Source organism: Vidua chalybeata, chromosome 8 (genome assembly GCF_026979565.1).
Source record: "Vidua chalybeata isolate OUT-0048 chromosome 8, bVidCha1 merged haplotype, whole genome shotgun sequence".
Taxonomy (NCBI): Eukaryota; Metazoa; Chordata; class Aves; order Passeriformes; family Viduidae; genus Vidua; species Vidua chalybeata.
Genome location: NC_071537.1, coordinates 36,251,147 through 36,265,926, shown reverse-complemented (window position 1 = coordinate 36,265,926; position 14,780 = coordinate 36,251,147). Strand labels below are relative to the sequence as shown.

The 14,780-nt window shown below is 47.1% G+C and overlaps 1 long non-coding RNA gene across 2 annotated transcripts; it reads left to right on the top strand.

The window, feature by feature from the left end:
- The first annotated feature begins 9,217 nt into the window (after positions 1-9,217).
- Positions 9,218-14,029, top strand: LOC128791479 (uncharacterized). Of its 2 annotated transcripts, XR_008432056.1 has the most exons (4): positions 9,218-11,762; positions 11,814-12,379; positions 12,466-13,074; positions 13,186-14,029. It is a non-coding gene; the product is annotated as an uncharacterized LOC128791479 (long non-coding RNA). The 2 variants fall into 2 exon arrangements; XR_008432055.1 differs by having other exon boundaries at positions 11,814-13,074.
- The last annotated feature ends 751 nt before the right edge of the window (positions 14,030-14,780 follow it).

The window sequence follows — 14,780 nt, the reverse complement described above, 5'->3', positions numbered from 1 at the left end:
TTTCTTGGCAATTCTGTACAATCAATCTGCCATTGCTGCTCCGGCCCATGACCCTTCCTAATCTGGCTAAGCTTTGGTTTGGGAGTATTTTTGGGGTTGGTCTGGAGGCAAAGGTCACATTGTCGAGTTGTAAATGTCTAGTTATGATAGAGCATCAATACCCCAATGGTTTTCTGGTGTTCTTCCTTTATTAGGGACCATAATAAATAGGAGGGTAGAACTAATTTTCCTTCTATGGTGGCCCATCCCTCTTGGTTATAGTCTCCTTTTTGCTCATAGATTAATTTTTTTTCTAGTTTGTTGTATCTTGGCTTACCTTTAGGGGAAATTTGCCCGTCTGGAATCAGGGCTGCCTCAGTTATGACCTCAATTCTTGCTGCTTCTTTTGCTTCCCTATCTGCCAGCTCGTTTCCTTCTTCCAATTCTGAGTTTATCTTCTGATGCGCCTTAATGTGCATGATCGCTACTTTCTCTGGCAACTGGACTGCTTCTAGAAGTCGCAGTACTTCTGATGCATCTTTAATATTTTTCCCTTGAGAGTTCGGCAGTCCTCTCTCTTTCTAAATGGCTCTGTGAGCATGCACTACTCCAAATGCATACTTCGAGTCCGTGTAGATGTTTATTTCTTTCCCTCTTGCCAATTCTAGGGCCCGAGTTAGAGCAATTATCTCGGCCTTCTGTGCAGAGGTATTTGTTGGCAGGGGCCCAGATGATATTACTTCCTTGCACGTTGTAACTGCCTACCCGGCGTGCCGTTTTCCACTGATGATATAACTGCTTCCATCAGTAAACGAGACTTCTGCATTCTCCAGAGGGGTGTCCTTCGAGTCAGGGCAGCTGGAGTAGGTGGCTTCAATGGTCTCCAGGCAGTCATGTTCCACTGGTTCCCCTTGGTTTCTACTGAGGAAGGAGGCTGGATTGACAATGTTAGTCACTACTATCTCTACATCATCTTGCTCCACTATGATAGCTTGGTATCTCAGGAGCCGTTGTGGGGAAAGCCAATGCCCACCTTTTACCTCTAGCACTGCAGACACTGTGTGAGACACTAGCACAGTTCTTTTCTGGCCTAGGGTGAATCTGTGTGCCTCTTGGATGTTCAGTACGACTGCTGCAACAACTCTGAGGCACCCAGGCCACCCTTTAGCTGCTGTATCCAATTGCTTAGAGAAGTAAGCCACTGCTCTCCGATATGGGCCGAGGTCCTGTGCTAGTATTCCTAAGGCGATTCCTTGCTTCTCATGGGAGAATAAAAGGAAAGGCTTACTCACGTCCGGCAATCTCAGGGCTGGAGCTGACATGAGGGCTTTTTTCAGCTGGTTGAAAGCTTGCGTAGCTTCCTTTGTCTCTTGGATGTTCCTGCTTTCAGTTGCAATCAGTTCATATAAGGGCTTAACAAACAGTCCATAGTTATAGATCCATAACCTGCACCACCCTGTCATCCTCAGGAAAGTTCGTAGTTCCTTTACAGTCTGAGGTTTTGGGGTCTGGCATATTGCCTCCTTCCGGTTTCGGCCCAAGGTACGTTGTCTAGCACTGACTTCGTAGCCCAGATAAGTTACTTTCTGTTTTACTACTTGGGCTTTTTTCTTTGATACTCGGTACCCTTGGAGCCCCAAAAAGTTCAAGAGGCTTATCGTCCAGGCCATGCATGCTTCCCTTGTCCGTGTGGCTATCAGGATGTCATCTACGTACTGTAGCAACTTCCCTTCCTCTGGAGGGGCTTCTCAGGTCTCTAATTCTTTTGCAAGTTGTTCTCCAAACAAAGTGGGTGAGTTTTTGAATCCTTGTGGGAGTCTGGTCCATGTCAGTTGAGTTCTTCGCCCGCTCTTAGGATTTTCCCATTCAAATGCAAAAATTTTCTGGCTTCGTGGATAGGAAGGCAAAAGAAGGCATCTTTTAAATCTAAAACGGTAAACCAAGTTAGCTCGGCTGTTAAGCAAGTTAATAACGTGTAGGGATTGGCCACCACAGGATACAGATCCTCGGTTACCTTGTTTATGGCCCGCAGATCCTGTACTAACCGGTATGACCCATCAGGTTTACAAACTGGTAGGATAGGGGTATTAACACTTACATAACATAAGTTGTAACAAGGTATTATAGACAATATCATGGTCATCAATGGAAGCAATATTTGATTGAACTTTTTCAGTTCTGAGGGTTCGTAACTTGTGTTTGTCAGTCACAGCAGGGAAGCACAGTGAGGCTGCTTAACAGGGCAGGATGCATACATATACTTTCCTTCGTCTACATTCACTTCACTTTATTTTTACTTACTCTTACACATAACAAAACAACCACAACAACAAGGTACCTTTTATTTTTCAACACACCTATTACACTTTTAGGTGTCCCTGGCTAGTCCCAGTGTTCTTGGATACCCCTCAATCTAGCTGTGTGGTTCCCAACTCTAGATCCTGTCAGACTTATCTTCAAACTGGCAAAATTTTTACTCAATCTTGGGTGCTCTCAACAACCCAGCAAACTTAATTCTGGCTGCTCTTGGAATGTTAATCCCTCAACCCAGCAGGTTTGACTTAACCCTGGATGCTCTTGGAACATTAATCCCTCAATCCAGCAGGTTTGATCTTGGATGTTCTTGGGCATTCTTATCCCTCAATCCAGCAGAATTTTTAGGGGCCCCTCCTACACATTTTACCTTTTATTTTTCCCCAATAGATTATGCCAAGAAAACCCTCTTTTTACCTTTTAATTAATTTTTTTTTCTAATTAATTACCTTTTCCCCCCCCCCCCCCCCCCCTAAGGGGTCCCACTCTTTCTCTGAGACCCAGTCCCAGGGGGGGGTTCTCTCACTCTTTTTATCACTCGCTTAGTCTCTTTACTGGCCGCTTTTCTCGCGAAAAAGACGGAAACGCAGCATGGGAGACTGCCGCTCTCGCTTAGCAGGTCTGGGGTAACCAGCCCGCCTCTCATTCACACACATTCATCCCCCTTTATTCGCCCTGTAATGCAAAGGATCTCCCAGTTGCCGAGCCGTGGGGGCTTTTAGGCACTCGGCACGAAGCTCGGATAGCTGGTACATCTGAGGGTCCACCAGAAGAACGGGAGGGACACTCGGGCTGCTGAAATCCTGCTCGTTGATTGAAGGGTCACAGAAGGGGCAAACAGGGAGACAACGAAGCAGAAGGGAGGCAGATTCCGAGAGCCCCGAAGGGCGGGGTGAGGATTCTTTTACTGCGTAGGGGTAGGAGGGTTTAGCATTCGAGGGTACAATCGGGATGTGATAAACTGTGGTAACTTGTTTGTTCATCAAAGGAATTGGAATATTAAAGGAGGAAAAATAAAATTAAAGTATGAGGGACTAGCTTGCTTGTTAGGAGATAGGGGAAGCATCTGTGAAGTTGGGAAACAGCAACTTGTGGGTTTTACTAAAAAAAGGACAATAAAGAAGCAACTGCTACAAACCGCAAGGCTATAGGCATATTGCAAGGCTATAGACATATTGCAAAACGCAAGACCGCAAGTATGATTAATCACCATTTAGGGAGCTTTTCTTAGCTTCTCTTGCAGACACAGGCTAAGGATGTTGGGGGATGGCCGGAGCTGATTATGAAATCAGCGACCACCAGGCAACAGCCACCGGACTAGACAACGTAGGAGTGCTCCGGGTACGCCCATCACTGTCCGGAACCGATTGTGAAACCAACGATCACCTGCCTCGACACAACGCAGACACGATGCAGAGGGATGCTCAAGCTACGCCCACCGCTATGGCAAGAGACGCGAATGAAGAAACCTCCAAGAAACTATAAAAGAGACTGAATAAGGGGGGTGGGGTGTGGGGCACTGCAGCGTGGGACACTGCAGGAGGGGCGGTTAGGAGACCCCTACCCACCCAGCGCTGTTTTGCTTGCTACTGCTTGCTGTAATTAATAAAATTCCAATTGACCTTAAAAAGGCTGAATCAAATTATTCGCCTCAATTTATCACAATTTGGTGCCGTGACTCGGATAAAGGAAACCCGGGACGGAGGCCCCACTAGCGTGAGGCGCCCCACCGCCTTTTTGCGGTGGACCTAAGCGGGGGCTTCCTCCTTGGGCCTTTACCGACGAACCTAAAACTCAGTAGCAAGCAAAGTTACCCCCATTAATCTTTGTGCACGAAGAACCGCGGAAGAGTGAACACGCAGGAAGCGTAAGTAGCCCCCGGTGGGTTTTTTCCAGGGTTGATTCAAACCTGCTGGATTGAGGGATTAATATTCCAAGAGCATCCAGGGTTGATTCAACCTGCTGGATTGAGGGATTAATATTCCAAGAGCATCCAGGGTTGATTCAAACCTGCTGGATTGAGGGATTAATATTCCAAGAGCATCCAGGGTTGATTCAAACCTGCTGGATTGAGGGATTAATATTCTAAGAGCATCCAGGGTTGATTCAAACCTGCTGGATTGAGGGACTAATGTTCCAAGAGCATCCAGGGTTGGGGGACGTTGGAGGGGGGGAGCTGCACCCCCCTCGGCGTCGAGTTACCCTCGGTGGGGAGGCTCCTGGGTTAGGAGGAGAGCAAGCGGGCCTAACCCAGACGCGGAGGTGGACTGCGTCAAAGTTCCTGGGGCGGGGGATCCCCGGAGAAACTTCCCCAAGTTTCGGCTTACTAATTTAGTATAAGTGTATGTGCTCGGTGGGCCCCGTACAAGCGGGCTCCGGAATGCGTGTGCGTGTGAAAAAGACAGTGGGCCCCGTACAAGCGGGCTCCGGAGTGCATGTGAAAGGGACAAAGCCTCAACCCCGGAAACGGGGTCTTTAAGAGTCGTTTAGGGGTGTGTAGTCCCGGGGTGATTGAGGTGAATAAGAAGACACACAGGGCGAAGCCCCGGTCGAGAAACGGAGGCGCCGGAAAGACGTGAGTAGTCCGGTCTGCTCGGTCGCTCGGTCAGGGGTGGGAGTCCTGGAGTGTAGCAAATGCGAATGTGTGTGTGAGAGGGGAAATGGCAGCTCAGATTCCCCAAGTGAGTGTGGACCCCATAGTAGGGCGTTTCCCATATCCGGCGACGGAGTAGGCCACGAACTGGGGGAAGCGACTGTCGTATTGTTTGTGTTGAGTGTGAGAAGGCACTCTAGAAGATGGGTCAGAGAAAAAAGTAAATCTGCTGAACCCATGGGTGGGAGAATCTCGGTAAAACTTCCACTAGGCTTAACGGTAAAGTATTGGGATGCCTTTCCTTCTAGAAAAGGAAAAGATAGGGTTAAAATGATCCATTATTGTATGAAAATTTGGGGGGAGTAAACGGATAGGGGGAGACCAGCTGTATTGGCCCGTGTTTGGGTCGTTTGAGGATTGGATCTGTCAAGCTCTAAATATATATATATATTAACTCCAAAGAGCCCTTTAACCAAGAGGAGAGCCAATATGCAGCTCTTTGGATAGTGGGAGAGATTGAAGAAAGCTTTCCAGTTGTATTCAGGGGTGGACCCCAATACCCCAGAGGGTGAGACACTTTTGAAGGTGCATTTTGTGGTCGATTCTTGGGTGGACATTCGGAAGAAGTTGGAGAGGTTGGAGGGATGGCAGGCGAGAGGATTGGATGAGTTGTTGTGAGAGGCTCAAAAGGTGTGTGTTGGGAGAGAGGATGAGAGTTTTAAAAAGCAGTCTGGAATCGTGTTAGCAGCAGTGGGGGGGGACAGCGGAGTCCCCGGGGTGGGGGGAACTGGAGGCCAGTCCAGAGGTCGGACTGACGTCCAGCGAAGATGGTTTGAAGGGAAGTCGAGAGTTGGTTTGAAGGGAAGTCGAGAGGTGGAGAGAGCATTGTCTGTTTCTATTGTGGGAAGAAGGGACACATGAGGAGAGAGTGTCGGCAGAAGATTGCTGATGAGGAACAGTTCAAAGAAGATTAAGGGGGTCGGGGGCTCTATCTACTGGGGACAAGAGAAAGAACAGAGCCCCTGGTAAAATTAAAAACAAGAATATGAGTTCCTTGTGGACTCAGGGGCGGAGAGATCAACCGTCCTGACCCTTCCCCAAGGGTGTAAGGTTTCACCTGAAATAATACAGGTGATTGGGGCCAAAGGGGAACCCTTTGGAGTACCTGTAATTAAGGATGTACTCTTAGAAAGTGATTCTAAATTAGGAATTGTGTCATTTTTACTAGTTCCAGAAGCAGATTATAATCTATTAGGGAGAGATTTGATGGTCGAGTTGGGGATAGGGATAGAGGCAAAAAAGGGAGAACTAACAGTGAAACTATATCCTCTCCGGGCTGAAGACGAGAAAAAGATTAACCCAGAAGTTTGGTATACCCCCGACAGTGTGGGGAAATCAAATGTTGAACCCTTTGAGGTAACTATCAGGAACCCAGAAATCCCTGTCAGGATTCGGCAATATCCCATACCCAAAGAGGGGAGGGAAGGACTAAAAACAGAAATAAAGAGACTTTTGGAAAAGGGACTTTTAGAACCCTGCATGTCCCCTTTCAATACCCCCATTCTGCCGGTAAAGAAACCGAATGGCAGTTACAGATTGGTGCATGACTTGCGGGAAATCAGTAAAAGAACAGTTGAGAGATTCCCGGTCGTAGCCAATCCACATACTGTTTTAAGCCAACTTGGCCCAGAAAACCAGTGGTATAGTGTAATAGATCTTAAAGATGCTTTTTGGGCCTGTCCCCTTAAGGAAACTTCTAGAGATTATTTTGCTTTTGAATGGGAAGACCCGGATACACATAGAAAACAACAATTGAGGTGGACAGTCCTTCCCCAGGGGTTTACAGAATCCCCAAATTTGTTTGGGCAAGCTCTGGAACAAATATTGGCAGAATATTCACAGGGGGAGGGGATTGTGCTTCTACAATACGTAGATGATTTATTAATTGCAGGGAAAGAAGAAGAAAAAGTAAGGGAAGAAACTATAAAACTCCTAAATTATTTAAGCCTTAAGGGACTCAAAGTTTCAAAGTCGAAATTACAATTCGTGGAAGAGGAAGTTAAGTACCTCGGACACTGGCTGACTCAGGGGACTAAGAAATTGGATACTGATAGAGTCCAAGGAATACTTTCCCTGGAAGCTCCAAAAACTAAAAGGCAGGTTCGACAGTTACTGGGACTTTCTGGGTATTGCAGACAATGGATTGAAAATTTTAGTGGGAAAGTTAAATTTCTGTATGAAAAATTAACAACAGATGGGCTATTAAAGTGGAGCTCTGAGGATGAGACCCGGTTAAAATCATTGAAAACTGAATTGGTCAATGCCCCGGTTCTCAGCCTCCCGGATCTAAAAAGACCATTCTTTTTATTCATTAATGTCAATGAAGGGGTGGCATACGGGGTGTTAGCCCAGGAATGGGCTGGCGGAAAGAAACCAGTGGCATATCTTTCAAAGCTTCTCGACCCTGTTAGTCGAGGGTGGCCTGCCTGTTTGCAATCGATAGTGGCTGCTGCCCTTTTGGTAGAAGAAGCAGGAAAGATAACTTTTGGGAGTGAACTGAAGGTTCTATCTCCTCATAACATCCGTGGAGTACTACAACAAAAAGCGGATAAATGGATAACAGATGCCAGCCTCCTAAAGTATGAAGGCATCCTAATTTCTTCTCCTAGGTTAAGTATCGAAACCACAAGCTTACAAAATCCAGCCCAGTTTCTATATGGGGAACCAGTTGTGGGACTAACTCATCATTGTCTTTTGCAAATAGAGGAACAAACAAAAATAAGACCAGACCTCAAAGAGGAGGAATTAGAAGAAGGATATCGATATTATGTAGATGGATCCTCTCGGGTCCTTGAAGGGAAAAGGAAATCTGGGTATGCTATTGTGGATGGGAAGATTCTTAAGAAAATAGAATCTGGTCCTCTTAGTCCCAGCTGGTCAGCACAAGCATGTGAATTGTATGCAGTGCTCAGAGCTTTAGAACTGCTAAGAGGAAAGGCTGGGACCATTTCTACTGATTCAAAATATGCTTATGGGGTGGTTCATACATTTGGTAAAATCTGGGAAGAAAGGGGACTTATCAATTCACAGGGAAAGGGGTTGATACATGGGGAATTAATTCGGAAAGTGCTCCAGGCCTTGAGAGGTCCGGAAAGAATAGCTATTGTTCATGTAAAAGGACATCAAGTGGGGATGGGAAACTCAGTACAGGGAAATAACTTAGCCGACCAGGAGGCGAAAAAGGCAGCTCTAATGAGTTTAAAACCATATAAGGGGGGGGTCGCACAAAGGGAAAATTGCTCCACTTGTGGAGCTGACTTAGAGGAAGAACCATGTTGGGCTTGTTGGGATGCATACGGAATTGATTCGATACAGTGCGCCTGTGATAACCCCCAAAAGGAACATTGATGGTGCCACGGACTCATTAATCATGAGTGTGCCTGTGAAGACCCCCAAGAGAAACATTGCCGGTTCCATGGACCCATTAACCATGTGTTAGCCTTCACGGTACAGGAAAAACAAAAACTAAACCAAATGGGGGTGAAGGAAAAAGAGGGAGGCAAGTGGATACTACCGGACAGGCGGGAGGTACTCCCAAAAGAATGGCAATGAGGCTCCTGCAAGCAATCCATGAGAAAACCCACTGGGGAACTCAAGCCCTGGTTGACCAATTTGCAATTAAATATATGTGTATAGGGGTCTATAATCTTGCAAAACAGGTAACCCAACAATGTTTAACCTGTCAAAGAATAAATAAACAACAATTAAGAGAAATACCAATGGGCAGAAGGGAACTGGTACAACGACCCTTTTCACATATACAAATAGATTTTACAGAATTACCAAAAGTGGGGAGGTATAAATATTTATTGGTACTGGTAGACCACTTAACCCATTACGTGGAAGCTTATCCTACGGCCCGAGCTACTTCGAACACTGTGGTAAAAGTATTATTAGAGCAAATTATCCCCCGGTATGGATTAATTGAGTGTTTAGACTCAGACCGGGGACCCCATTTCACCTCTAAAATTGCAAAAGATGTCCTGACAGATTTGGGAACTCAATGGAAATATCACACCCCATAGCATCCACAGAGCTCGGGAGGGTGGAAAGGATGAATGGAGAAGAAAAACAAAAAAAACAAAAAAAAAACAAAAAAAAAAAACAAAAAAAAAAAAAAAAAAAAAAAAAAAAACAAAACAAAACAAAAAAAAACACACACCAAAAAAAAACCCCAAAAAAAACCTCACAAAGTTAATGCTGGAAACAAAAATGTCATGGGTTAAGTGTCTACCTCTTGCCTTATTGAACATTCGAACTCAACCCTAATGTGGGAATCTCTCCATTTGAAATGTTATTTAGAATGCCCAAAGATCACCCCTGCCTAAAAGATTCTCATATTAAATTTTACATCACCCAAATTATGAGCAGAGGGCAAGAATTGAGGAAGAAAGAAGTGTTGGCACAGAGACCACCAATCCATAAGATAAAACCAGGAGATCAAGTATCACAGAAACGGCAGTCAAGACGGCCGAAAAGGGGTGGACTCACGCCAGCCGAGTGAAAGGCCCGGTTGCCACAAATAACCAGTGAAGAGTGACTAGCCAGCCTGGGAACTTGAAAGTGACTCTTAAGAAAAACTAATGAACTCTGTGGACATCATCCAAATCAACCATAAGGGGAAGCAAAGGGATACAATTACAAACTAGCTAAAGACTATATAGTGATTTGTAACAAGGAAGGTTGTGGAGATTGTTATCCTTTTGTGTGCTTTATATGTAAAATTTGCCAAGAACGGTGGTGGGTCCATTGCCAGAGGGGAAGACCACCAATTGGGGTTTGTACTGAGTGCTATAAAACTCAGCGAAAACTAACTGAAACTGTGCTAAGGATAGGAGAATTGGAAAATTGGTGGGTCAGTTTTGGATCTGAGTGGTGGGAAATATTTACCAAGGGAGTATACCCTGAGTATTTTTGTTTTCATACTAACGAGCCCACTCCATTTGCTGCTCAGGTAATAAAAGGGTGTTGTCGAAAGGAACTGAAGGGGATTCCTTGCAACCCACTTCTGGTCAAAGATAAGAACTGGGAACAGTACAAGGCTAGGCAGGAGCGGAAAAGGGGACGCTCAGGCGAGTACTGCTGCTGCCGAGAAGATGGTTTACCTCGCGGCTCGAAGCACCCGAGTCGGCGAGCGAGGCAGAGAGGAAAAGGCCAAGCCCCCTCTAAGTGGAACAATGCTGAAATGCTCCAACTATTGCCAGCCGAGTACTAGGATCCCTCAAAGGACCAGTCTAAGTGCCTCCGAAACACCAAGGGAGCAGCAAGCCAAAAAGGGGAAAACAGGATATTACAAAACAAAATCAAGGCTAGGACTCCACCCTTATTGGCGAATTATTAGTTTTCTATTGCTCTGTCCTAGTGGTGTTTCTAGTCAGGACAATGCTAAACACTTTACTTCTAGCCTACGAAACAGCAAAGCGATTTGATGAACGAAATGGTAAAAGAGAAAATGGGGGATTGTGATAAACTGTGGTAACTTGTTTGTTCATCAAAGGAATTGGAATATTAAAGGAGGAAAAATAAAATTAAAGTATGAGGGACTAGCTTGCTTGTTAGGAGATAGGGGAAGCATCTGTGAAGTTGGGAAACAGCAACTCGTGGGTTTTACTAAAAAAAGGACAATAAAGAAGCAACTGCTACAAACCGCAAGGCTATAGGCATATTGCAAGGCTATAGACATATTGCAAAACGCAAGACCGCAAGTATGATTAATCACCATTTAGGGAGCTTTTCTTAGCTTCTCTTGCAGACACAGGCTAAGGATGTTGGGGGATGGCCGGAGCTGATTATGAAATCAGCGACCACCAGGCAACAGCCACCGGACTAGACAACGTAGGAGTGCTCCGGGTACGCCCATCATTGTCCGGAACCGATTGTGAAACCAACGATCACCTGCCTCGACACAACGCAGACACGATGCAGAGGGATGCTCAAGCTACGCCCACCGCTATGGCAAGAGACGCGAATGAAGAAACCTCCAAGAAACTATAAAAGAGACTGAATAAGGGGGGTGGGGTGTGGGGCACTGCAGTGTGGGACACTGCAGGAGGGGCGGTTAGGAGACCCCTACCCACCCAGCGCTGTTTTGCTTGCTACTGCTTGCTGTAATTAATAAAATTCTAATTGACCTTCAAAAGGCTGAATCAAATTATTCGCCTCAATTTATCACAGGGAGAAGGCTAAAGGGAGGGGAAATATAACATTAACCAGTGGGGAAAAGGGAAAGGAGTGTTCTTGGTGGAAGAACTAAAGGGAAAACGTGGAACAGAGAAGATTCTAGGCTAAGGGGCAGACTTGAACAATAACTGACAAGACAGGGGGAGGGTACAATTCTCCTACAAAAGGGGGTGGAGAATTCATACAACTGCTGTTTCCCATGGCAACCCTAGACTGCCTTCCCCAACCCCTCCTCCTACACCAGTGACAGCTTTTCACACTGAAGGGCAGTGCTACTGTATAACAAACACTTAACTCTTAGCCCAGCCGGGCTCGCTGGCTACTTTTGCAAGCTTTTTACCAACTAGCGATGCTTGTAAGCGGTGCTTGTAACTCCTAGCTTGTACCACGCTGCCACTAGCTGCGCTATCAGCTAGCGGCGTTCAAAGCAGCTCCTCAAACCGCGGCTTGTGCCCGCGCGCCCGCTGCGCTATCAGCTGGGCTGCGCCTAAAGCACCTTTGCAAGCCCCGACTTAAGCCCCGCGCCGCGCTCCCCTCGCTCGCCAGGGACAGCCCGTGCCACGCATGCGCCCCACCCGCTCTATCAGGTAGAGTGGCTGCTAGCCGCCCCGAGCATGCGCACTACCCGCACTAGCAGGTAGTGTGGGCTGAGAGCTGCCCTGCGCATGCGCACTACCCGCACTAGCAGGTAGTGTGGGCTGAGAGCTGCCCTGCGCATGCGCTCTCTAGCACTGCCGCGCCGCGTCTCTCTATCTTAGCAACGCCGCACCGCGCATCACTGTTCCACTCACACATACACACACACGCACAAGCACGCACGTCCGGACGTAACAGACACACTACACTGCAATCGGGACACACACCACACACTGAAATCGCGATTTCGCCCTCCCCGAGCCGCGCTATCAGCTGGGGAGGTCCTCCCGCCGCCGGCCTCTCCCCCGATGGCGGTCTGCTTGCAAGCCCCTAGGCAAACCTGCGCGCAAAAACATCTTTTTGCGACTTATCAGTGCCAACCTTAAGAAAATAAATTAATACACACCGCTTTCATCCGCTAGTCGACGGGCCGTGGTATGCTCCCCGCAGTGTACAGCCGAGGCGCAGAGTCCCTCCGGGAAAAGCCCCGTGGCGCCTGAGGGTGTCTGCTCCCAACCGGACCTGCGGGTGAGCAGAGCAGTCCCTTCGTGGTCGCCAACTGAAACGATACGCGGAATAAATCAAGAGATTCCATAACCTGGGTTAGTTATGAAGTGGGTATGTACGTCAGCGCCCGGGACAAGTGAGATAGCTCTCCAAAACTTGTGCCCCGAGCCTCAGTCTGACCCACACTTTTATTAAAGATGTTCCATATGCAATACACTGCACGACTTTTTCATGCGTATTCAACCCCTGGCCCCGCCTGTCCTCGCTTCCCATGCTAAGTAAGTCCACGCCCTTCTGGGCATGCGTGGTTTGCTGTGGTGGTCGTACGGGGGGTCTCTTGGTGGTCCTGAGGCTGAAGATTATGGTCTTCCTCATGATTGAACTTTTGAACTTTTCCTCTCTGCGCGTGCGCTTTTGGTCCTTTGGTGCTTATCTGAGTACGTCTGTCAGTCTTGATAGGCTTAGAGACAGAGGAGCTTCTTTATCTGGGTTCTTTGCTTCTTCTGGTATTGTTCTTTATGCAAAAAGCTTCAGAAATTTGCATTTTCCCTTGCCCTTTGTATTAGGCAGAGGTTTCTTAAGTAAAAGGTTGAAAATTCAACAGATAACTCTACAAGCTAAATTAGAAATGCTTAATTCATTTTGTTAACCTAACTCTAAAAATCTCTGTTTCACCTCGAGAGCTGTCACAGAGCAGAAGGGCAGCTGAGATGCTGAAAAGCAGCAAAGCAGAACAGCCTGCCTCAGCTTCAGCAGTGTGCAATTGACTGAAGGCAAAACACGAAGCAGCAGAGCAGCGGGCTTCTGTGCGCACTGAAGGCAATTGCAAGAATCCAGCAGCTGCTCCTTGCCAAGCACAGTCAGCTGCCTAGGTTCTTGCTTCTTGACCAACTCACAGTTGCCCTTCTTTTCAGCAGCTGCCACCGTGTTCTCTGCATCTCGGAGCCTCTGGGGAGCAACAAGAATTTCCAAGGTGGTGTAAGAGCCCGTCTGAAGCCCCTCATTTTCCGTTCTGCCTTCCAATTGCCACGAGAAAGAATCCCTTCCTCCACTGCAGTTCCGGCTTAGAACAGGACACAGTGCAGGTGCAACCACTGAACCGTCATGCTAGCTGTTCCGAACAAGGCCTGGCAAGAACTTGGCAAGGACTTGGCAAGAACTTGGCAAAGACCTGACGTGGACCCAGCACGGGACAGCCTGATGCGCGGCCTGCTTCTAATCTCCGTTCTTAAGCCAAATGAACTTTTGGGGTGTCTCCCGGGGTCCTTCATTGAAGACCCCTCATCTGCCTCGTTACCACTGTGACAAACAAAGAATGAGAACCCTCCTCCCAAGGACTGAGACTGAGACCCCTGCTACAGGGAGGAGGGGAAATTGGTGGTCTGACCACTAATGACATGACCTGCTTCCCTTCAGTGATTCAAATGGACTCATTCTTCATTGTATTCGTCTTGCTTTTGTGGTTTCTGTGGACTCAGCTGTTCCCGCGTGGCGATTACAATGGACTTTTGTTGTTACACTTGCTCCCCCCTCTTTCCTCTGTGGACTATAACTGGAGCCCCGAGTCGACCAGAACTTCGGAGACTCCCCCGACACGACAGACGGAACCCCATCGTCCGGACCACTGAGGATCTCGCCTGTGTTGGTAGCTATTCCCATACCCCTCTTCTCTCTCTCTCTCTCTCCTTTTATCTCCTTTCCGATCCCCACTATCGCATTTACTGTTTTGGCCCCTAATAAAGGTGCATTTGTTGTGATTAACTGATAGTCCCTTGTTGTTTGCCTTTTTGCACTTTTGGGATCGGTGAAAAGAACCATCACGACACCCCGCAAGAAGCGGATCGTGACATTAAAATTGGCGTCACGGACAGGATTTCTGTCTAGACAGAAGGGTTGCAGCTGAAAAGGCACCCACACTGTCTTTGGAAATTCACAAAGGATCCACTAGTGCAAAAGGCGGGACACTTGTTTCGTTGTTGTTGTGTATCTGGTCTGGGAAGGAAGGGACAACTTGAAGCAACTAAGCAGAGCCTCCCAGGCAGATGATTGTCCTTTCACCCAGCCAGGGAAGCGAAGGGCGACACAGCGAGGGCTGTGTAGTTTTGTGGAACTTAAGTTTGTAGCTCCCTGTCGTGGTTTTGGTCCCTTCACAAAATGAGTGACAATCTTAGCCTTGAAATTAAAGCTGAATTTTATGCACTACTAGCCAAACACAATGCCAGACCTTCTACGGAAGGAGAAAAATGGGCACAGAGTAATTGGTTGAACTTAGAAAATGTTATTGATAGAGTGTGTTCATTACAACATGAAACAAAATTCAAACTGGGCAAAAATAAAACTATCTTATGCTCAGTTTTGGGAGCTTGTCTTATGGCAGCTATAGAAAATGGCTTCGAGCGAAGAAGTGAGGAACATGCTCTAATAGACTCCCTTCAAAATCTAGTTGAAATTTTGCAAAAACAGTTCTATGAAGCAAAAGATGTGATCTATGCATTGCGAGCTGCCTTAACAG